The sequence below is a fragment of the Aythya ferina genome, assembly GCF_964211825.1.
Source record: "Aythya ferina genome assembly, chromosome: 2".
NCBI lineage: Eukaryota > Metazoa > Chordata > Aves > Anseriformes > Anatidae > Aythya > Aythya ferina.
The window spans coordinates 70050749-70073849 of record NC_140297.1 but is presented as its reverse complement, the minus strand read 5'-3'; the positions used below and the strand labels follow the sequence as shown (position 1 = coordinate 70073849).

At 37.5% G+C, this 23101-nt stretch overlaps 1 long non-coding RNA gene across 2 annotated transcripts in view; it reads left to right on the top strand.

The window, feature by feature from the left end:
* LOC311431113 overlaps window positions 1-23101 on the top strand; it is a 127114-nt gene that overhangs the window by 97880 nt on the left and 6133 nt on the right. The window contains exon 6 of one of the 2 annotated variants that reach the window (XR_014689254.1): window positions 3320-3428. The exons of the other annotated variant lie outside the window; for it this stretch is intronic. This is a non-coding gene — a long non-coding RNA (uncharacterized lncRNA). Of the gene's footprint in view, window positions 1-3319; window positions 3429-23101 lie in introns of those variants that run through there. 2 annotated transcript variants of the gene reach the window in all.

Here is a 23101-nt window from a genome sequence, read left to right as displayed (position 1 = left end):
GCATTGCTTGGGGACAGTAGAACATGCCCCGAGTGGTGAGGCCCTGCCCTGGTGCCTATGTTATTGCCCTTGGTTCCTGGTCCTTTTTCCCTTGCGGACAGTTGGCCCTCACTGCTCCTTGAGATACTGATTGCATCCACCCTTCATTGAGTCTCTCTTGTGTGGGTGAGACTATCTGGAGAGGTGTTATATAACACCAAGCTGATGTCCTTCCTGAAAAGTGTTTGTTAGGTTGTAGGATTTGCACCAAGAAAAGTAGGAAAAGCCATGCTCCTGGGGTGAAGAAAGAATCAAATCCTTATTAGGCGTTCAACCCTCTTCCTGAAGTACAATTGTACTGTATCTTCTCTGCATCTTTGGATGCAGCATAACAGTTATTAGTCATTTCAGGTTTAAGCACTTTTTGTCACCCATTGCTAGTTTGAAACATCACATGAAATGGATGGGCAGATTTTGAGAATCCATTTTTTAATCATTTCAATTCTGTCCATATGTTTTTCTACATACAGAAAACAACCCAGCTGTATTTAAGAGTTGGCTGAAAACCTGGCATAAATGGGTTGGCTTGAAGTGACTGCTGCTCCTATTGTATTTCAAGAGGATGTTTGGAATGCAGGAAAATGGGGCTACAGATGTCTGAGTTCCTATGAGTGCTCATAACAGAGGAAGTGAGATGTTTAAAGTGTTTCCAATGGAACAAAAAGTCTCTGCAAGATGTAGACACTAAGGGATTTTTAACCACTGTTTAAAAGCCTTGCCTAGAGTTGTCTGTAGTTTATGAAATAGTGACAAATCACTATTAATAGGTTTTCATGTATGCATCTTGTAAAATACTGTAATGCCACTTTACATAATTGAACTGGAAGGTCATCTAAAATTCAGCTTCACCCTGTTCCCACTAAACTATTTAGATATAAATTTTGCATCCTCGTAGTGTTCAGATGCATAGGGCATGTTTGGAATTTCTCTCCTAAAACAAATATATTTTTCTGCTTATATTCTAAGTTATCTGCAAATTTCTTTCAAAATAAAAAATCTTCCCAAATAGCCTCTCAAAATGATTCCTTTAGGTATTCAGTCCACAGTGACTCTTTGCACTAGATGCTAAAAGCGCTGTAAAAGAAGTAACCATACTCATGATAGTAGCTATTTCATTGGAAGTCTACAGAAAAGAAGTACAAGAATGTATTGGATATTGCATTTAATTACTGTACAATGGTTATTTAATATGTTAATCAAGTTTTAATCATGATAAAATGGACTAATCTTCCCATTATTCTGCCATTATAAAAGTGTAATTGAAATGGATTGGAAAAAGATACAGTACATTCTTGTCAGCATCTTAAAAGCTCCAAGCTCAGAAACACTGTGATGCTTAGATACACAATTCAAGTTGTTCTGTCAATGCAGATTTAATTCTGTCAGTGTTTTGTGTACAAACCAAGAACCCACTTGACAAAAACAAGTTCAGGACTTTTGGCTTGATTTCCTAGAGAAGAGAGTCTTGGTGTCTATATGTGAACATGTTTATCTGTTTATCTGGCAATAACAATGAAGTCCAAAGTCTTGGACAACTTTAGTCAAATCTGTCAGAGTACTAGCCGTTTTAAAGGAATGAAATGTCCACAAGCTTCAGAAAAGCAAGGGAGAGGGAACCATTGTTACTAGTAGCCATGCTGACAAAGTGGCTGCAACGTGAGCTCACTCCTTGTTAAACTAAGGAATAAGTGAGAGACATCATGAATGCACTAAGGTGCCCTTTGGGTTGCAGTAGACATTACAGAATCCAAATGTGAGTACTAATTTGTAGGAATACAGGCTCCATTTTACTCAGATATTTGCAGAAAAAGAATCTCTAAACTTTGCTGCAGAGATGATTGGTGGTGTGGCTTGAATCTTGATATATTGATTATCCAGACCAGTGAATTTACCACAGCTTGTAATGACCTGGCTTCAGCCACCACTTGAACTATCTTCTAAAGCAACTCTACGCAAGAATGTCTCACACCTAAGTTACAGTGGGAGCACAGAGAGGATGCCTGCCTGGGAACCAGAGCTGTGGGGGACAGACAGAGGGGATCTACAGTTCAGGCACAGCCCCAGGACATCCGTCATATTTCATTAGGGAGGGAGAGGGTGCCTTCTTGCTTAGGTGTGTGGTAACCCTATTGGTGTGAGGTAGTCCAATTGCACCAGCAGCCACAGTCTTTAAGTAACAGTAACAATTGTAAAATCGTGCTTAAAGTCAATTACTTTCATTTCCCTTAAGGTTTTGGGGCAGTCTTCAGAGTTTACAGTTTTGGCGTATTCTCTGCAGCCAAGGGGATTATCAAGATTTTTACTTCTTTTAAAATATTTCTGATATGTTCATGACTCCAGGATTGAATCTCTAAGTCTTTGAAACAAACAAACAAACACAACTCCACTAGTACCCGGTCTTGTGACTTTCCAGACAGCATTGTAAGATTCCAAAGCACAGATAACTGTATTGATTTCAGATCTTTCACTAGTGTTACTGTGTAAATCAGATTGCTTACAACTACTGAGAGGCCTGGCTGTGTATTTTGTGCATAAATCAAATACTTGTTGATTTCAGAAGGGTGCCCCACTTCCTTAAATCTGTGGATGTTGTTAGTGTCTGAATATCTGTGATTTGGATGTCTAATTATCTCCACAGAAATATTGTTCTTTAAAGAACATGAAACTCACCTTCCTTCCTCCTCCCCTCCCCTCTACCCCACCATTAACTGTATTTCTGCAAGCTGAGGTCTTGATTTTGTGATCTACTGCTAAATGCATCAGTGCAGATAAAAAGATTCTACTTAATTTTAGCATTGGAGAAAATTTTCATTAAGATGTTTCTGTTAGCAGGTTGTCAGAAGGAGTACATTTATAAGAAAGTTTGCAGTAACATACCTTACCAAAGAAATGTCCTATTTAGTGTGTCAGTATAAACTGTCTGCCCATTTTCTGATTTATTATCTTTAGTGTGAGTTGTAGATTGGATTATTTTCTACTTTCAGTTTTGTTATGAATCAGTTAAACAATCAGAACCATTCATAGTAATGAGGTTAAAATAATTGCTGCAAATCCTTGCAAAACCCTTTCTGTAGGATAATCAACAAAGAGAAAAGGATTTCTGAAGCAGGGTCCAATTTGATCTAATAGTGGCCAAAGCAAGCACCTGAGCCAAATTCAGTTCTGCCACAAGTAATGCTGCATATTATGGCTGTCATTCTTTCAGTAATGACAAGCCTTTTTTCAGAAGACAGTCTTAATGCTCAAGGCCCCTGTGTTCTTCTTTCCTTTATCTCTGCAGTTCTGGCAGTCACAGAAGGCAAACTGAAGAAGAGAGAAGTCTCCATGTGTCCTCTGTTCCCCTGCAGTGGAGCTTGATGAACAATATGGAGTTATTTTAGATGCTCAGGGTATTGGGTTGTCCAGTTAAAATATTGTCAAAACAGTACTTACTTTTTCTTGTGTGTATTTCTTCCTTTACTAAAGCTGTCAGAAAAAAAACGGTAACTGGTACATTTAGTTGATAAACTTTTTTTGGGGAGGAGAGGGGGAGAACAAAATTATTTTCATCCTTCAGGTTTCAAAGATAACCCATATTGTTTTTTTTGTTTGTTTGTTTTTTGTTTTGTTTTGTTTTGTTTTGTTTTGATTTTTTTTTTTTTTTAATGTTCATTGATCATTTTCACTTTAGATTTGATTAAGAATGGATGTAGATCACTTGCTAAATATTTGATTCCACAGAACATTGCAGTCTTGAAAGGGACAGTATAGCTTTGCTAAATTTAAATATTAATAACATTTTCTTCCCCTAAAAAAATAACATGGAAGTGAAATTATTGTTTTAAAATACTGTAGAGTTTTGTAGAAAATAAAAAAAAAAAATGATAAAAAAGGTTCGGGAAAATCTCATGTAGTTTTATTGTTTCTTTTTAGATCTCTCCAGAAAGAGAATAAGTTGTAATATTGTGTAACTCAGATTGATTTGACATTCAGAGAATGCATGACTGAGAGCAAAGTAATTGCATACCTTTTATTAGGGGCTTTCTTATATAATGCTCTTCATAAGCCCTTTGTATTTATTATGTTCCATTTGCACACCCACTCTGTTTCAAGATGGTGAAATTCTCAGAACATTGCTATTATAAATATAAGAAATTACTTACCTTCTCTACTCTTGTTATTTCTTTTCCTGATGATTCAAAATCATAGATGATATCCCCTAAAATTGAAGAGGGCTTTGAATTGTTAAAAGCTAAGAAGGAATACTAATTAGATCCTAGGGAATTAACCAGTGGAACTCCTGGCTGTAACTTTTGAAGTGAGAATTTAGGAATGGACTTTTACGGTGTAAGTGATAACTTTCAGACCTGCATTTTAACATTTTCTAGTGACTTCAAAGGGAGATAAATTCACATGATCACAGCAAGGAGATAATTCTGTCTGGTCTGCTTTCTGTGCTCTGGAGGACGTGAAGTGGCTGCTGACCATGCTCCTCTAGTCTGCACGTGACCTGGCATTGGAGCTGCTGTGGCCAAGGATACTACTTTGATGTGACCATATGGGAGTTCCAAAACTTGCGAGGATGCAGTGAGAATGACTCTAAATAAATGCATCATCACTTAGCAGAACAAGTAAAATATTTTAGAGCTACTAATCTTTTTATATCTTATCGATCAGCTCTGCTGACTGTACTCAGAAACATGATAAAACCACACTAGGTGGGCCACTGTAGTGGGTCTAATAATATGCAGATTTCCAAACTAGTTTGGAGATGAAATTCCTCTGGCTTGGCTTGGAGTCCAGCTCTGGAGATGCTGAGCTCAGGAGGCAAGGTAAAGAAATCTGGTGTTGGTAGGGACAGGGCCATCTGTCTTCATACATGGGTAATTTTGGTGTCCCTGTGACTAAGAAGATAGAGTCGTGTCAGTGAGACTTTTACCAATGGAGGTTTTAACTTAATACAAGGTAATTGAAGAACTCCTAGCATTGTTCTCTGTCATAGGAACAGCCAGCCAGAGAGATCACAGCTAAGACTGAAGAATGTTTTTCCTTCAGTTTGCTAGTTTGCTTTTTTTTTTTTTTTTTTTTTTTTTTTTTTTTTTTTGGTGCCTAGTTCATTTTAATCACAGACAAGTTTTAGCCTGTGAATCACTGTCAGACTGTTCCCTGTTGTCATTGTGTGAAAAGCTAGTCTTAGGCCTCATGACTGGTCACTGTAATGACATGTTATTGTTGTATTGTTATTTTCTGATCCAGTAGGCTACATTTAGTGAGTTACGTAGTCTGAGAGCCTTATAGTTCTACTGGACCTGCCAGAATAATTTATTTTTTTTATTTTATTTTTATTTTTTTTTCTTTACCAGAAATGTAGTATTCACCCCAAAGGGAATGTATAATAGTAAAGCTTCCCTCTTCATAAAAAGTTAATTTAATTTACTGTGGAATACATTTCTGTTTTATGATAAGTCCAGCACAGTAGCAGGCCCCAATTTCATTGCCTGTAAACACTTGTGTGAAGGAAACTTTTCTCACACAAAAGCAAGGTTTGTTAACATCTCTAACAAATTCTTTTCAGAAGTCATGGTTATTTCTTCAGTGATAGTTCAAACGCTCTCTGTAAGTTATGATTCTTCAATTCTGTGTAAAGGTCTTGAAAATGACTTCATCAATGGTGCAATGAAAGACATTGTGATGAAAAAAAAATATTTAATGTCTTGATTCACGTGTTATTGTTCTGAAACCAGTAGCTAAGGTACATTTAACTCTGAACTTCTGGTGTCTGAGAATGCATCTGACTTTAGAAGAGTGCCAGGACCAAGCAGGTTTTGAGTGCAATCAGTAAGCCCTGATGAGGGAAGGGCAATGTGGTAGCATACCAGTTAACTCATGTGGAACTGGCAATTGTCCAAATGATCTAATTCCATTATACTGGGAACTTGTGACACTGCTGGTAGGGACACGGAATAAATGAAATGGATGGCCAGTGTGCAACAGCAGATCAATAATAGTCTTTAAAAAGTAAATGCAGTCTACAATCATGTTTGACAATAACTGGGAATGATTCTTTAGCAACCATCTATTTACTAAACCCAATGTGAACTGTCAGAACTTATTAGATCTAGATATAAGGCAGGGTGCTATGCTATCACAGCTAGATACAGTCAGCAAATTTTAGGTATAGTTTCCGTGATTAACACCATCTGGCAAAAACTGCTGTCCAGCTGTGCAGAGATAATTGTCTCTTTTCTGGATATTATTATGAGACTTTACTCCTTTAAAACAACAGCGGTAACTTTGTTTTCCCCCTTTTTTACATGAGGTCAAACATCATGATCTAGTTCTTTATGAATTGCATATGAGGTTGCAAAGAACATGTATTCAGCTTGGCTTTGATTAAGCATACAGACATCAGTCCCTATTAATAGGAGAAGAAGAGACCACAATTTCTTTGGCCAAAAAAATGTCCTTTGTGTGTGTCCTTTGAGCGCAGGCTCTTGCGCTTCCGCGGAGCTGGAGGTGGCCGGAGAGCCAGTAGATGGCAGTGTTAGTGTGCGGATTGAGTACTTGGACCTGCTGTGCCTGAAACGAGCCAAATAAAAATGGCTTTTTGACTTAGAAGCATTTATTAAGTGAGCCCTTATCCATGGGATTGTCAGGCAGCCAGGTCCCAGCTCTTGAAAGATCCAGCAAACCGCAGGTGCTGCTCTGCAAGTGCATTCTCTGTAACAAGACTGAAACCCTCTTGGAGGAAAGAAAAAATAAAATAATAAAAAAAGCACTTATGTATGCTATTCATTTATTGAGAGCCACACAATCTGCCAATCATCCTTTACATCATTTGGTGCCTCGGGAAAAGCTGCTCAGAAACAATCTTTGTTACTTGAGAGAACTGGGCTTGTGCTTTTGTGCCACTTGGAGAAAGCATGAAACATTTTTTCCCCTATGAAACTCAGCATGCATAAATCAATTAGGAGAAGATGTGAAACCTCTGACCCTTGCAGATTCAGACCAATCCCAGCTAAACCCTCCCTTTACTTCCTCACTCTCCTCCTTATAAATAAATTAAAATAAAATCAAGAAGAGGGAAAGGGAAGAAGTCTGAAATGATGGCCCAGGAACTGGAGAAGGGTCATTTGCCTTAGCTGTATGGTTATTCTGCTTGGCTGTAGAGATGCTCTGTGTGTAACATGCCTTGAACAGAATCAGAACAGGAGAAGCAATCAAGTATTTCTTTTCATTTTTAACGAACAATAACATTTAATGAAAGCTCTTTAACAGAAATTCTGTTCTGAAATCACTGTCAGCAGTGAAAATAGAGAGATCCAGAGCCCTGTGTGCTGGGGTGTCAGGAAGCATGTGGATTTACAATGAGATCCACACCCTGGGAGAATGGGACGGTGTGCTGAGTGCCAGTTCAGCACAGGGAATCATGAACACCAGTCAATTTGGATTTCTTTTTAGGAGGGGGCTGCATGAAGGTAGTTAAAGGAAGATACAGAAACCATACAAAGGAAGCTGTTTACAACACCACTAGAAGAAGGGGATAAACTGATCCTAGAGAATACAAGCATTATGCTATGAGTTTTTGATTATCATATATTGACATCCTATATGTTAGTTTACTTTAAGAATGTCATTGCTTATATCTAGGGTGGGGTATATTTTTATCCAATTACTCAAGTAATTAGATTCATAGCTACTCTTATGCTATGCCTTTCAAGCTTCAGTGATCTTTATTCTCCAGTTCAATACATATTGAGCTGGGACAGCTGCCTGTCAACTTTGTTTGCGTAAAAGCCACACTAGCTTTTATCTCCAGATTATCTAATTACTAAAAATATAGATATTAGTTAATTAGTAGTGATGCACAATTTTCTCCTTGTGTATTTCTCAGAGGGCAAATATTGTACCTTTGCCAACAGGCATCCATATGACACTTTGCACTCCCTCTAGCTCCAGTTGATTACTTTTTCCATGGAGAAAGAATTTGTGGAGGTATAAGAACATGAATGGACTTTCAGAGATCACCTAGATCTTTCCTCTGGCCCAGCCCTAGATCATTTGCTGAAACTGCTCACAGCACAAAACTGTTTGTTGGGCCTCTTGATGCTTTCATCATCCCCTGTCCACAGGGAAATTTCTCTCTGCTGTGTCCATGTTGTGGATTTGTTTTTTATGAAGACCTTAATGTCTGTCAGTAGGTTTGTGATGAGGGTCGGGTGGGCCAAGATTTATCCTGTGGCGCTTTGCAGACAGGCATAAACATTCTCTCTCTCTCTTTCTCTCCCTCAGTGAAGCTTTTATAGGTCTTCTCAGCTCATAGGTTTTGAAATGTCAGGTTTTCATGGAGCAGCTACTGCAGGAATGAGGAGAATTAAATGTCTTTGGCTAGATTCAGAGTCACAAGCAGAATCTGGGAGTCATTGAGAGTAGACTACAAAGTCTAGTGCTTTATGGAAAAATACTCCTGAGCTTGAGTCTTTGTATCATTTGCCATTTAATATGAAAAAGGCTATAGGGAATGAGGGGTAAGTGGGGACATGTCCTAGAGGAAGAGCAATTACTTTGAAATGCTGGATGTCCTTAATCAATAGTCTTCACTATCCATATGTACTTAGAGAATAATAGTCAGTTAATAAATTTTGCATGTATGCTTCTGAGACTCACCTATTTTATTTATTTATTTATTTATTTATTTTGTCTGGAGTATCTTACTTCCGCCCTTGACAGGAATAGACTGCACAGGAGGTTCTTAACCGGCAGCCAAAATATGGGATCGCATGTTTTTGTAAGGTTAGTTATACATCTGTTTTGGGTAAAATTGTTGCAGGAATGGAACTTGACCTATAGTGCTAGCCTCTTTCTGTGATTTGTTTGAGCTGTACTTATAAATTGTTTGGTTTTGTTTATGTTCATCTGTGTAAATTCTAAAAGGAAAAGTCACCTGAATCAAACAGTGTGCTTGTGTGCTTTTCTGTCTGGTGAATGAAGTCTGAAAATGAGAGAGAGGAAAAAAAAAAAAAACTGTGTGATCATGGCCATGAAGGAGACAAAAGCTTTCTAATTCCGGGTATGGAAAGTTCTTCTTATTCCTTCTAGAGATGGGCTAGTCTCCAAAAACCTGTGAAGTGTTCAGTTTGAATAAACAATCAAAGATCTGGATGTTTATCTGAGGCTTTTCTATAGCCCTTTGGGGTGGAAATGGGTTAGGGAGGCTTGAGAGAATGAGCTCTTTGTACTCTTTCATATTTGGTGTGGTTAGGAGTACCACAAACATGGTCTTTCTTGCAGTCACTTGGCATTTCAAGCTTCCTGTTCTGGTCCCACATCAAGGTGTATTGAGATAAAAGAAAGGATCTTAAAGGGGCACTCTGGATAGAGAATGTATATACATACATAGAAGTCATGTTTCTACTTTCCTTAAATCACTAGGTCCATCTTCAAAATCATGTCTGTGAAGGGACCCTTTATGCACAAATGGATTTTCCTCTCTTGAAATCAGGAGGCATTTACTTTGGCACAGGGGACAGGCTAGCCAGGTCAGGACTTCAGTGATGGATAATTCCGTGATTTTGCTCTCATTTTTTGTTTCTGTAGGTGTTTCAACTTCTACTCAGTCCCAGCTTTGCTGATGATATCGATACCTTAAAAAGTGAAGAGGTTTTTGAGTCTTTATGACGTCACTGGGATGTTAATTTCAAGCTGGATCAGGACATTTGGGAAGATTCTTGTTTTATCACAGAAGGTCTGTTGACTCTTGCTTTTGTTTTTGTTTTGAAGTAAAATAAAAACTCTGTTGAAAAATCCCCCTGATCTCCCTGGATTAGATCAGCTAAGTTGCAGAATGTTATATGATCATTACACCACCCAATTTTCAGTTTGACTACTCAAAACTTATGGCTGTGCTCTGAATCCCAGAGCCCCAACTCTGAGCAGAGAGGCACTTAATTTGGCAAACTCTTTTGGTCTGTTGTGAAAAGCTGGGTAAAGTAAATCCTGTTTCACTCACAGGTGGAAAAAGCCTTACGGGTATAGTGGAAGGACTGTTGGATAAGGTACTACTGAAGGATTGTTGAGTTTGCCTAAGCAGGGTGAGCATGTTACAGGTATGGTCAGAAGTCCCTAATAGTAGAAAGCTTTGGAAGTAGCACAGGAGTTCTGTAAACCACCCCTGTGTATATGAACCTCCCTGAATTGCTTTCCATGAAAGCAGTCCATGCTGGCACATATATATATATTTATATATATATGTATATATATATAATTATTTTTTTCTCCATGAAGCACAGCTTGTATAGAGGATGATCCCTAATTTAAATTTAGACCAATGAACAGCAGTGTACCACTGCAGTTGAGAGTATAGCCAGCCGTTTCGAATCAGCTTGGAATATCAGTGAAAATCTATTTGGCACTTGTTCATTACGTTTTTTAAGCCAAAGCAGATTATTCATTGTTTCCTTTAATGTCATCTGTTTGGTTTATGAGAATGACTCAAGGAAGTTTTTGTCTAATTCAATACAAACAGTCTTCTTACACACTGATTGTCTGAGCTTCAGCTATTCCAGGGAGTCTGTACATGTCAGGTGTTGCAAGAGTGGAAATGATTTTCAGTATCAAGCAGAAGAAGAAAAAGATGGAAATGTCTTTTAGTGAGCCGTGGCAGTTGACAGCTTTTCATCCTTAACCTGTTGTAAAGGTCTGACTGAAAATTAGAGTAGTTTGGGGATACACTTAGTTGGTATGCTATTAGTTACTTACCCTCTGTAATTGGTAGAAAAATACATGCTAGTATGGAGGATTCTAGAGAGCATTAGTGGACAGTGGAGAGGAGTTTCTACAAAGATTGTTACAGTGTGCATTTTGCATATGTATATACATGTAATGCAGATAGATGTACCTACTTATGCATTGTATACCTCACATTTGCTTCTCAAATCTTGTATCTATGAAAAGGTCAAAGGCTCAGTAAGCTGTCTTTAAACTATAAAGCACATAACCTTTAGACTGCAAGAGGAGAGATACAGTCTTTCTCTTGACTGTTTTGAAAATACATGATCCAGTATTATTATTCCCATTTCCCTGTGAATCAAAAAATACTTTGTGATGAAATTATCCCACTAAATTTGAGGGCATGATGGTATGAGCAAGGAATATCATGATTTCTGCTGCAGTAGTCACAGGTAACCGAAGAATTCAAGACACTCCACAGGCAAGCAAGCTTCAGTAGTGAACAGTGCTACAATATTGTCTCTGCCAAATTTTCAAGACTATTTTGGTCATTTGTTAGTTTTAACACTTGCATTGATTACTCTTACAAGTTCATTAAGAACCCTGTTACAATTTGAAGGCTGCTTGGCAGGTTTTAAAAATGTAGAAATGTTTTTTTAGCATTTGTACCAACATATGCCTCTGCCTGTGGCCTGCAATATGTCTGTGACACTGCTAACATTGAAGGAGAGATTTGTTGTTTGTGATGTCCTCTTGTGCATCTTCATTCAGGTATCAAGGAAAAAAAAAAAAAAGATGCTTACTGAGAATCAGTCATTGTCTGACCATCTTAGTATTAAAAATGTTTAGTGTTTGTACCTGTCCTCTAGTATTAGGACAACTTAAGATACCTGTTCCACTACTCAGAGATGAAATCTTCTGCATATGAGGGTTGTGTAGCATAAGCAGCAAGATGACAACTTCTAGCCTTCCGAATTGTCTTTTTTTTTAGAGACAGTCAAAAATGTGTAGAAAAATATTAGTGAAATCCAAATTGTTTTATTCTGCAGCACTGAACTTTTCATATGTTATTTTAAAATGTAGAAAACAATTCTAATGATGATTTTAAAATACAATCCAAGGATGTTTCATAGAGTAATGGAAAATAAGGTTGAGAAGTAGGCTCAAGAAGGAGAATCAATTCTATTTTTATTGTTCTTGACAGATATTTGTCTAATATCTCAATGAAAACCTCCAACTGGAGATTCCTCAGTCTCTCTAGGCAATTTATTTTAAGGCTTAACTGTTCCTCCTTTTAGAAAGTTTTCACTGCTGTCTAAATCTCTCTTGCTGAAATGTAAGTTTCTTGCTATTTACCCTGCCAAAGTGTCTGAGTAGAATAGATTGTTCCTTTCTTCTTTGCAAAATTCTGTATTTCTTTTTCCCTTAAAGGTATAAGTACTGTGTTTTGTTTTTTTTTTTAATTTTTATTTTTTTATTTTATTTTAGTAAACTCTAAGCACTTGATATGCATTTTCCTGTTGGATAAAAGCTTGCAGGAAGAACTGCATTGCATTTCATTCAGTTACATTATCCCAGATGCTTACAGTATAGCTATGTCCCTCTTATTTTTTGTTCATTGTTTCTTTTCTCAATCCATGCACAGACTGATCCACTGTCAGTTTCTGCAGTGATTTTGCTCAGAATCCCATTCTAAACTACCGTAATACCATATTCCCAGGACATCAATAAATCTGATATATTTTGACTATTTATCTTGCAGGCAATAAATATCTGTTTACAAAGTGTGTTTCGTGAATTCACTCAAATTACATTTGGGCTGCTGCAATCCTGGAAAAAAAGAGGTGCTAAGGGTTTGATGTGGGAGAACATTGCATTTAACTTCAGGGGAGAACTAAACTTGTGATTCTGTCATCAAAGGTGAAACAGCAAAGCCCTATTTCTTGCTAACGTTAAACCATTTATTCTTATTTAGCTGTCATTTTTATTACAGGCATTCAGTCTGATGCTCATGACAAAAAAGTTCAGGCATGCTTCAAAATGAATTCATTACATACCTAGTGTAGAAAATGGTACTTTATGGGTGACAGCTGGGGGTGGCTTGTGGTTTACCACTGATTATAAATTATTGAAATATGTATATATATATAATTGATATTCAGAGCAGATAGAGCCAGTTTTTATTGGAACGTGCTCTTGCCTCTTTGTTTTATTTGTGGTTATAAGTATGTAAATGAACCTAGGCATATTGTACTTAGTGTCTTTCTGGACCCAACAGTTCTTCATCTATACTGAATCTGTCAAACTATTATTTATGAAAAGTAGTTTTTTTTTGTTTTTTTTTTTTTAATCCATCTTTAGTTGGGAGTTCACTTTTGTGAAGATAGTATAAAATAGAAGTTGTTACTGTCTGATTATTTAGTAATTCCTCTATGAAAAAGTGTAGTTCTGAAACAATTCACGAAAACAGGACTTGCTCAAGTAAATGATAAACATACATAAGAAGCTAAATTTTTGAACGTGTCTGAAGTCTCAACATCAGTTCCACACTGTCTTGAATTCTTCTGAAGTAGGAAGATTATTGTTATCCCATGTATTCCTTATGGTAACCTGCTTTGATCCTTTTGAAGACTTACCCTTAGATCTTTGACAGATACCACACTTAGCTTTTTTTACTCATCTGCCAACCACAGTCCTTCCATTTCCTCAGCTGAGCAACTGTAGCAACATGTGGTCATGTACCTTACCAAAGCTGTGAAAAGAAAAGATGTTTTTTCTGATGTGCACTTGAGCTGTGGCCATTTTTCACACTCTGGGAAACCACTGCAGAAGGTGATGTCTTCCCCAGATTCTGTGTTCATCATGAGATGAGTAGTTTTTGTTTGTTTGTTTGTTTGTTTTTCCCCTTGTACAAGGTACTCTCATGATGTTAGACTTAGACTTCATGGCAGTGAGTAAATAAAATAAAATCAAGTACTTTTACTTCATAGCAAAAAAAGGAGAGTCCAGTGGGCTTTTGAACGCTATGCAGGACTGCAAACCATCAGGCCTGTGATATTCAGCTACCAAGCTCAAGGTAATTTCTAACTAATTTTTTAGCTTTGCACTTTAAGAACCCAGTGGCACTTTATTATTATTATTATTTTGGAATTTATAGGCAAAATAAATTGGAATCAAAGAGGTAAGATGTGCTTTTGCTGCAGTTCAAAATGCCTGTATTGGTTAACAAATAAGATGAGAAGAGTTGATATCTATAGCCTATGAAATTTTTGTATTTTAAAGTTAAAGACAATGCTATAAAGACTAGCATAGTGTTGAGATTATAGAAATGATTAATATATAAATCAACATTCTGTTTGTCTAAATGTGAAGTCTGAACTTCAAGCAAAACTCAGAGGAAGTGCTGACATTCACACAGTCTGGTGCATAGTTCAGCTCATGAACTTCTTATGAGGATATGGGGAATGGCTGGTTAGGCAGCAGATAATAACAGAATAGGCAATTGCCTACTCTCCTAAATGGCATCTAAAACATACACTGCAGGAGTGAGTCTGCAGGAGAAGACAAGTTGGGTTGGGTCTGGAGGGTTTGGTGAAGCAGTTTGGCAGAGCAAGGGTTGTCTAAGCTGGAGTTTGAAGAGAAGAGAAGATTTTGCTATAACAGCTAAGATGTGCATGTCTGTTAAAAGAATAAATGGTATTTTTGGTATTTTTTCTTTGCCTTGCACATTCCTCCTCTTTTAAATTTTTGTATATTTATATACATTTATATATATACATTCTGATGAGAATATCTGATGAGAATATTTATAGTGGAAAATGGATGCTAAAATGCAGAGGAAGACAGTTGTCTGTATAGGGACCTTTTGTTTTTGGCTCCCATAGTAGCCTTCTCTCAGAGCATGTTTCCTGTCAAATTCTCAGGAAGAACAACAGAGGAAGGACCTCATTCAAAGCCCACTGGAGCAAATGAGAGGTTTACCAGTGATTTCAATGGAACATCAGTCATACTTTATGTTATTACTCATTTTCAATGCCAGAGTGACGGGCATCAGCTGAGCATGCTACCTTCTGGGTGCACATGGAAAGTGACAGATCCTGTCCAACCAGCCTGCTACCCAAGCAGGTGAGGTAGACACAGATCAAAGGATGAAGCTAAAATACCAGGAGGTGACATGACACACCTCAGGTTAAAAAGCAGAATAGTAGGGCAGGGGATAGCAGGATGCCCGACACCTACTCAGATATTGCTTAACAGATAACGAACACGCGACTCTTCACTGCTCTCCTGTTGTTGGTAGAAGGCGTGCATAAGACACTGTCTGGTAACCTGGTTGATTTATTTGTCTAGCTAGCATACTAAGAAAACAAGTGAAACATTCACTGTAGTGGTCTTCCTGCGTATAGTGCTGATTTTAAGTGCTTTGTGTTTTGGAACTCCAATGTGACACACTTATAAATCACCTGTTTTTTATAAGCTGATTATCAGGTCACTGAAAGTGATTTTAATGAGCCATTGAATGTCACTAGTCGCTATGTAAAGTTTTGTGAAAATATGTACAAAACAATGATCTGGACAAATCGTTTTGGAAGAAATTACTTGTTAACATCTAAAAAATCCACATAATTGTGCATTCTGAATTAGCAACTGCTAGGCTATTTGCTGCTGTTCTGGCACTGACTTTGAGAAGTTTCGTGTGCAATTCTAAACTACATAGGATATAAATTAGTCTACTTTCTGTTTTCCAAGTTCCAGCACAATGCCAGAATCCCACGACTTCAGAAATTCTAATGTAATGGCAATAAAAAATAATCAATAACAAAAGGATATCTGCTAACTAAATAAACTATAGAACATCTGTGAATGTCCATATACATTTTCACATGAAGAATTTGGCCACGTTTCTTTAACAGTTGCAATTCATTTTTGAGAAAAATATTTCCCTAGCTCTATGCTCTCTTTGTTCCTCCCCCCTACCCTCTGCCCCATCCCCCCATCCCCCCCCCCCAAAAAAAAAAAAAGGTGTCAGGGGAAGTGGATTACAGAAAATGCAGAAAATAGATATACGATGAGAGCTGTTCTGAGTTTTCAAATGAGTTAGTTTCAAAATAGGATGAGAGAGCCATGGTGTTTACCTGTCAGACAATCTCAGCATAGTCACAGGCCACGGAGTGTCTTCTTGGGCATAATTTTAGAAGAGTAAATAAAACCTTCTTAACAACTGCTTCGTATAAAAACTCCAAGTATCCAGAAGTGAGGTTTTGGTGCTTCTTACCAAGTTTCAGACCTTCCTAATTTTGTAAAGATGAGGTGCCTTTACATGAGAGGCAGGTGTGACCACACAGAGATTCTCACTGATATCGTAGTGGATTATACTTTACCCTGTTTGACTGATAGGTCACTGTCACTGAGAATGCTGTGATATGTCATGCCCTGATGTGCATATCCTAATGGCAAGAGTAACAGCTGGAAATGGAGTCACTTCCATGTATCATGACATGTATGAAAACTTAGCAATCAGTCAGTATAGCATTAATAGTGCTGTGCCTCATTGCATGCTTTTATTTTATTTCTGGAGCAAGAGGAAGAGTGAAAGTAATACAAAATCTGAACAGTCTTATGTTATTTGAGTGAAGGAGAAATAAGACAGTGTCTGAGGGTCTCTGTGAGCTGCCTCTGTTTGGGGGCCTTTCACTGAGGGCATATTCAGGAAAAACTGCCTCATAAAACTCTTAGGCAAATCATAGCTATAAATCATAGGCAGCAAAACAATTTCCCCCAAGCCAATGGCAAATCGTTGCTATATCTTGAGTGTAAATTACTAACAATCAGCAACACACCTAGGAAATGGAGCAAGTCTATAGTATATTTACGATTTATCAGAGGTGAATATACTTTTGACAGAATTTAAGATCTCCAGAAAAACATAAAGAAATAGGTTTGTTCCTCAGGTTGTACTTACCTCCCTTTCCTGGGGATCTTACAGCTGGTGCAGAAGCAGCTCTGTGCTACCTTTTTTATTACCCATTCCCAAGTCTGAGGTTGTATGGGGGTTAATTTTTTTTTCTTTCATCAAGGGATATACTCTGTTAGACAAGATAATTAAATGCATATGGGCTAGATTCTGATCTTACTTACAGAGCGCAGTAAATCTGAACTCACTCCATTGACTGAAAGGGAGTCATTCTAGATTTATGTTGTTATGAATGGGATCAGAATTTGACTTGTATAAATGAATGCTAAAGAGAGAAAAGCACTGTTCATGTTCACACTCCTAGGCCACGGTAAAGGCTAATTTAACTTCTGTAGACTTTTTCGTTGAGCATAGAGAATTTCATCCACCATTGATCTTTTAGGAAAGGATTGAAGTTTAGAGCTTTCAGAGAAACCTATCATAATAATTAATTAATAGTAGTATTAACTATGGATACTGGATATGACTCTACCAAAGTAAATATGGAGTCATTCTGTTTATTTCTCTGTTTCTGTGAGTAACCAACTTTGGTGAAACTAAGGACCGCTTCTGTGCTATAAACACATTTTCTACTTCTTAAATTATACTTTCTTTTCCTGACAATATTCTTGTGAGAGGCACACCACCAAGATGATGCGTGTACATCTCTACATACAAAAAGTCTGCACTTTTTGACAACAGTGATGAGCCAAGTGTACTGCTCACAGTTTCATACCTCTCTGTTCTGGTCTCCAAAAGAGTCCTGTCTTGAGTCATGCATGAAGCTTCCAGTGAGATTGACCAAAGTCTGGAGGAGTGATGAGCAGTTTTTCACTTAAGCTTTCTTATTCCCTGCAGAGATATAGATATTTGTTTACTTTCTTCCAGCATGGTGGAGAGCCAGAAGAGAGATTTTTAACATGTATTTTTGTAAGAGAAAAAAAATCAGGAACAGTAATTTTATTTTAGACTGTGGTAAGTCTCCACACCCACTCAAGTATGACCAAGTATTGATTCATTCTGAAGACTGGAGATTGTTGGTTGAAGACTTTTTCCCTGTTCTGTGATTTCAGGAGCGTAAATCAAAAAATATATACATTTTAATAGAAAAAAAAAAAAAAAAAAAAAAAAAAAGAGCCTGACTGTTAAAAAGCAAAGAAGCCAGATTTATCTCAGCTAACATTGAACTTGGATGGGTGTTTTCAGAGAACTTGGATCTAAGCAACTTCATTTCTGAAGACAATTATTTTTCTCCCCTGAAAAAGAAGGGATCCCGAGGTAAATACAGTTAGGGCCTTTTTCAAGTGTCAATTATGTGCATTAACTCCAGTATTCCACCCCTTTCTGTGGGTTTTCATCCTGTAATTTCCCTACTGTGTGATTTAATATAGTATGATACATTTCTGGCACCTGCCCACTTGTGACTTTTCTTCTTTAGGTACAGACTTCTACCATTTCATTGTTGCTGCAGACTTGTACCATTTAGCTGTGAGCAGCCTGAAAATGAAGCACTTTGTCTGAATTCCCATAGACTCCATTTGATCTTTAATGAAATGCACTCAGTTCTGTAGAAGACCTGGTTAGTGCTTTGTTTTGTTTTTATTTTTCAACAAACAACAAGCATGATTTTCCCCTTCATTTTCCTCTCTTGAAATAGTTTGATTTATAACATTATAACATAGAAAATGCTGAGTATGACACAAGCCAACTCATAAATAAAAACTGTAGATTGACAAATTTTTATTTTATTTTTTTTGGAAAACAAATTCTAGCTAATTGCTAGGTCACTGAATTTTCCTCTCCCTTTCTGACATGGTCTCCTCAGTCCATTCCTATACTAAAAGTGGAGTTAGCTCAGTAGATATCAAAGACTATTTAAAAGGTTCCTCTTCATCTGCCTCTCGGACTTTTATCCAGGATTCCTAAACAATCTGGGACATGATAAAATGCTAAAGAAAATTGCAAAATTGAAAGTATTAGAGTGGGATAAATGTTCCCAGGACTTTGAAGGCCTCTTTACTTAGAGTCAAGCAGATACATTTTCATATCTTGCAAAGACAGTAATAAATAAGTCAAATTTTAAATTAAACCAGTAACATGAAGTGGTACTTTGAAAACTGTTTTATAATTTAAAAAATAAATTCAATGCAAAACCTTTTTAGAGTTCAAATTCCAACATTCTAACAGGAGCTGTTTTGTACATTTAATGAGCTAAAGGAATAGTGGTGTTTTTGTGCATTTCTTTTTGAAATCACTTAATCATTTTCTAGACAACTAATAGTTTAGACAACTATATTTTAGACAACTATATTTTATAACAGCTAATTAGTATGTAATTAACAGGGATGAAAAAAAATCAACTCATGTCCAATGTATTTCTAAAATGTAACATTTAATTTAATTCCTACAGTTATTGGATTCTTCAAACTTTTGGTACTGACTTTTGGGTAACTGACACTGAAGGGTCATTTTCAATGCATCAGTGCAAACAAAAAGATATTATTAAATATATGTTTTTGTTTCTAAACTTGTCTAGAGTCAATCCAGTGCTGTGCTTATGTATGTGCTTAGACTTGGTGGTGGTGGTGGTGTTTTTTTTTTGTTTGTTTGTTTTTAGTTATTGGTCTTGCTTTCAATTTGATATACAGGTTTTTATTGTTTCACAAGGGTATTTTCAGGGCATTATTTTACATAAAGGAAAATTAATGCTAGTTTTCTTCAGAGAAAAATTCATGGAGTCCTGTAAGTGTGATTCTTTCTCTTTTCAGAGAACATGAAATTGCATATCTTTTGGGGTCAATGGTTTTAAACCTTGAATATTTCTCACACATATTGTTTATGGAAATCATGTTCACATAAATGTGAAATTATCAGCAAATCTAAGTAGTGGTGTACTAAACATTTACATTGCAGCTTATATTTTTAGATGCCAGAAGATTTTTCATGTAATGAATACTGAAATCTTGTAACACTTCTCAGAAGTTGTAAAATTTACAACTAGTTGTAAAAGTAGTAAAATAGCTGTTACATATCCAGCTCAGTGCTACTACAGTTATTAAGAGAAATATGTGGCAGTGTTTCTTGAAATTTACTTTTAGCTAGCTTTGGTGTGTTAGCATACAATTTCTTACCTTTCCCCTCCTTCTCTGAGGGAACAAGGCTCCTGCCCTGAAGAAGTCAGATCCTAAGACAGAGACAAGAGTTTCCCATTACAACTAAAGTTCAAGAGGCTCTACAGTCAGGTGAGGGTACAGTCTGAACAAAATAGTTGCTTTTGTTATACAAATCATTCATTTCTGAGAAGTCAGATGCAGGTTGTTAAGCCAAACTGCTACACAGTCTACCAGAAATCTCTCAGCATCAAAATCCTGAATATCTGTTGCTAAAAAAGAAGTTGGACAACTTTTTTTTTTTTTTCTTCTTTTTTTTTTTTTTCTGGTAGAAGAGCAGGGGCAACAAGCATTATTCTCAAAGGCAGGGTTGTTTGGGAAGGCTGTTGGAAATGATGCACACTGATGTCTCAAAAAGATTTTGCTATCACAAGTTCTTATGTCTTCTCTTGGATGACCAGATGCAGACAGAAGGAATATATGCTGAATTGAATGATTCACATTATCCATCAACTCCAATTAGCTTCAAGGCTACACAGTTAACAGGGCTGTGTACATGGACTTTAAAAACATTTTTCTGCCTTCTTATATATCAGGTATTGGTAATTAAGGATGAAAGGTGATGATTCCAGATGACAGTTTGAATCACCAACTTTTGGAAAGAAATCAAATGCAGGACAACTGCCCCCCTCCACACCCCTCAATTTAATTATCTTAGTTTTTCCTTGGCTCTATTTATTTATTTATTTAAGTGTGTGTGTGTATGCGCGCGCGCGCGCGCGTGTGAATGCTATTTGGAATTGCCAGTGGGGTTAATTCTTTGGCTGTTCTGTCAAATGCTAGGTTCTAGTACAGATATTTGTGTATATATGAACAACTGTTTTTTAATAACCTGCCAAGAAGCTATAATCTTCCATTGCAATCCCCTGGGATTTAATTAGAATGGTTTTCCACAGCCTGACATGTTTATGGGGCATAGGTAAAGAGACAGTTCATAAAGCTGTCAATTTTCTGAGAAATTAAAGAAAAATTGGGCTGCTTAGTGCCTTGGCAATTCCATGCTGCTGATACTAGCATTGCAAACAATGAAATCAAAGGCAATATAACAAGATACTGATGCATTAGAGATGGGGAGGGTTTAAAATTATATACAAAGGCATTTGTCAATTTGAATTTGAATGCATAAGAAGAGAAATATGGAAAACAAAATATGAACTCCAGTAGCTGCACATTAAACTGCTCAGGCTTCAATGGTGCAAAGCTGAACAATAGTCTCTTCATTGCTTTAACAGTAGCTGTAACTTTCTGTCTCCTAGGGCAAGTTGGAAGGGATGAAAACTGAAAGGAAATAAGGCTGGACTATGAAAACAGTTGCTACTGATTTCTGTCTTCCCTGCTGACTGGAATCTGAGGATGCTTGGGCATATAACAAAAGGGCAGGGTAATTCTTAGAGGTACGGTTCACAATATTTCCTTGTAGTTGATACAGTCCAGGTTTCCTTGAGACTGCTATGTGCTAGCAGTTGAAAACAATCCAACTGCCCAAATCTGTCTGCTTTCTTTTCAGTAGGTTTTCCGTACAGCTATGTGGGTGTATCTGACTTTGGCTAGCTTCTTCAACATAAACTACTAACATAAGCTACTTACCCTTCTTTACCCTTCTTTAGGGCTCTCATGTTTGTTTGTTTGTTTTTTGTTTTTTTTTTAAACTTTTTTTTTTTTTTTTTACCTTAATGGAGTTAGAATTACCAATAGTGGCCCTTTTGCAAATCATCTGTAACTTCACAGCATTAAACTGATATTAAGGACAGTGAGAATTTAAAGCCTGGGACAGTGTTTTGATAGCAGGGTGAGCCACTGTTGAGGAATCTCTGTAGTGGGTTCGCCATTTTGAAAAGAATTTCATAGGGCTGGGTAATTCCTGTGTTCAGTAGCAAGTATATACTTATATCATGCATTTTACATTAATATTAGTGAATATAAAATCAAAGACCTATATCATCCATGTCATTCAATTTGATTAACTTTTGTCCAATTCTTGGAATCACATTTTAGGAATAAACTTAGACAGGCTGGGGAGAGTTCATGAGTATCACAGAATCACAGAATTGTAGGGGTTGGAAGGGACCTTGAAAGATCATCGGATCAAACCCCCCTGCCAAAGCAGGTTCCTTAGAGCATGCTGCCCAGGTAGGCAAGCAGATGGGCCTTAAATATCTCCAGAGAAGGAGACTCCACAACCTCCCTGGGCAGCCTGTTCCAGTGATCCATCACCCTCACTGTGAAGAAATTCTTTCGCATGTTGGTGCGGAACTTCCTGTGCTCTATCTTGTGGCCATTGCCCCTTGTCCTGTTCCCGCAAACCACTGAAAAGAGGTTGGACAAATCCCTCTCTCCCACACCTCAGGTATTTATACACATTGATGAGATCTCCTCTCGGTCTTCTTTTCTCCAGTCTGAACAGACCCAGGTTTCTCAGCCTTTCCTCATAGGGAAGATGTTCCAGGCCCCGTATCATCTTTGTGGCCCTCCGCTGGACTCTTTCCAGGAGGTCCCTGTCTTTTTTGTACTGGGGAGCCCAGAACTGGACACAGTACTCCAGGTGAGGCCTGACCAGGGCAGAGTAGAGGGGGAGGATCACCTCCCTTGACCTGCTGGCCACACTCCTTTTAATGCATTGGCCCTCTTGGCCATGAGGGCACAGTGCTGGCTCATGGTCAACCTGTCGTCCACCAGGACCCCCAGGTCCTTCTCCTCAGAGCTGCTCTCCAGCAGGTCATCCCCCAGCCTGTACTGATACATACAGTAGTTGAGTAGGCTAACAACACAAATAGAAAAGGTTCATGATGAACAGCTCACCAAGGAAAACCTGGGAAAACAAACAAACAAACATTTTCCACGTCTTCCAGAAGAATGAAGTTCAGAGGCACAAAGCAGTTTTCTGATTTTTTGAAGGCTCATCTCCAGATCCAGTAAAGTCATGTCAGGAAGGAGCTGGATTAATTATTAACAAAAGTGACTGACTTTAGGAGGGAGTCTCTAGATGTAAATAAATTAATCCCTGGAAAGGCATGTTATGAGGTTTGCCAGTGCTTTTAAAAGTTTAAGTAAGTTCCTGCTTGTATTTTCTTCCTGCTGTAGTATAGAACAGAGAACAATTCTTATTCTGATGTTCTATATCCTACTATTCTGAGGACTGGAGAAATAGAAGGAAATATCCCAAACCTATACATTGTCACAGCTTCAGTTAATCAAAGGAAAACAATATTGTGTTGTATACGGCATAGCATTA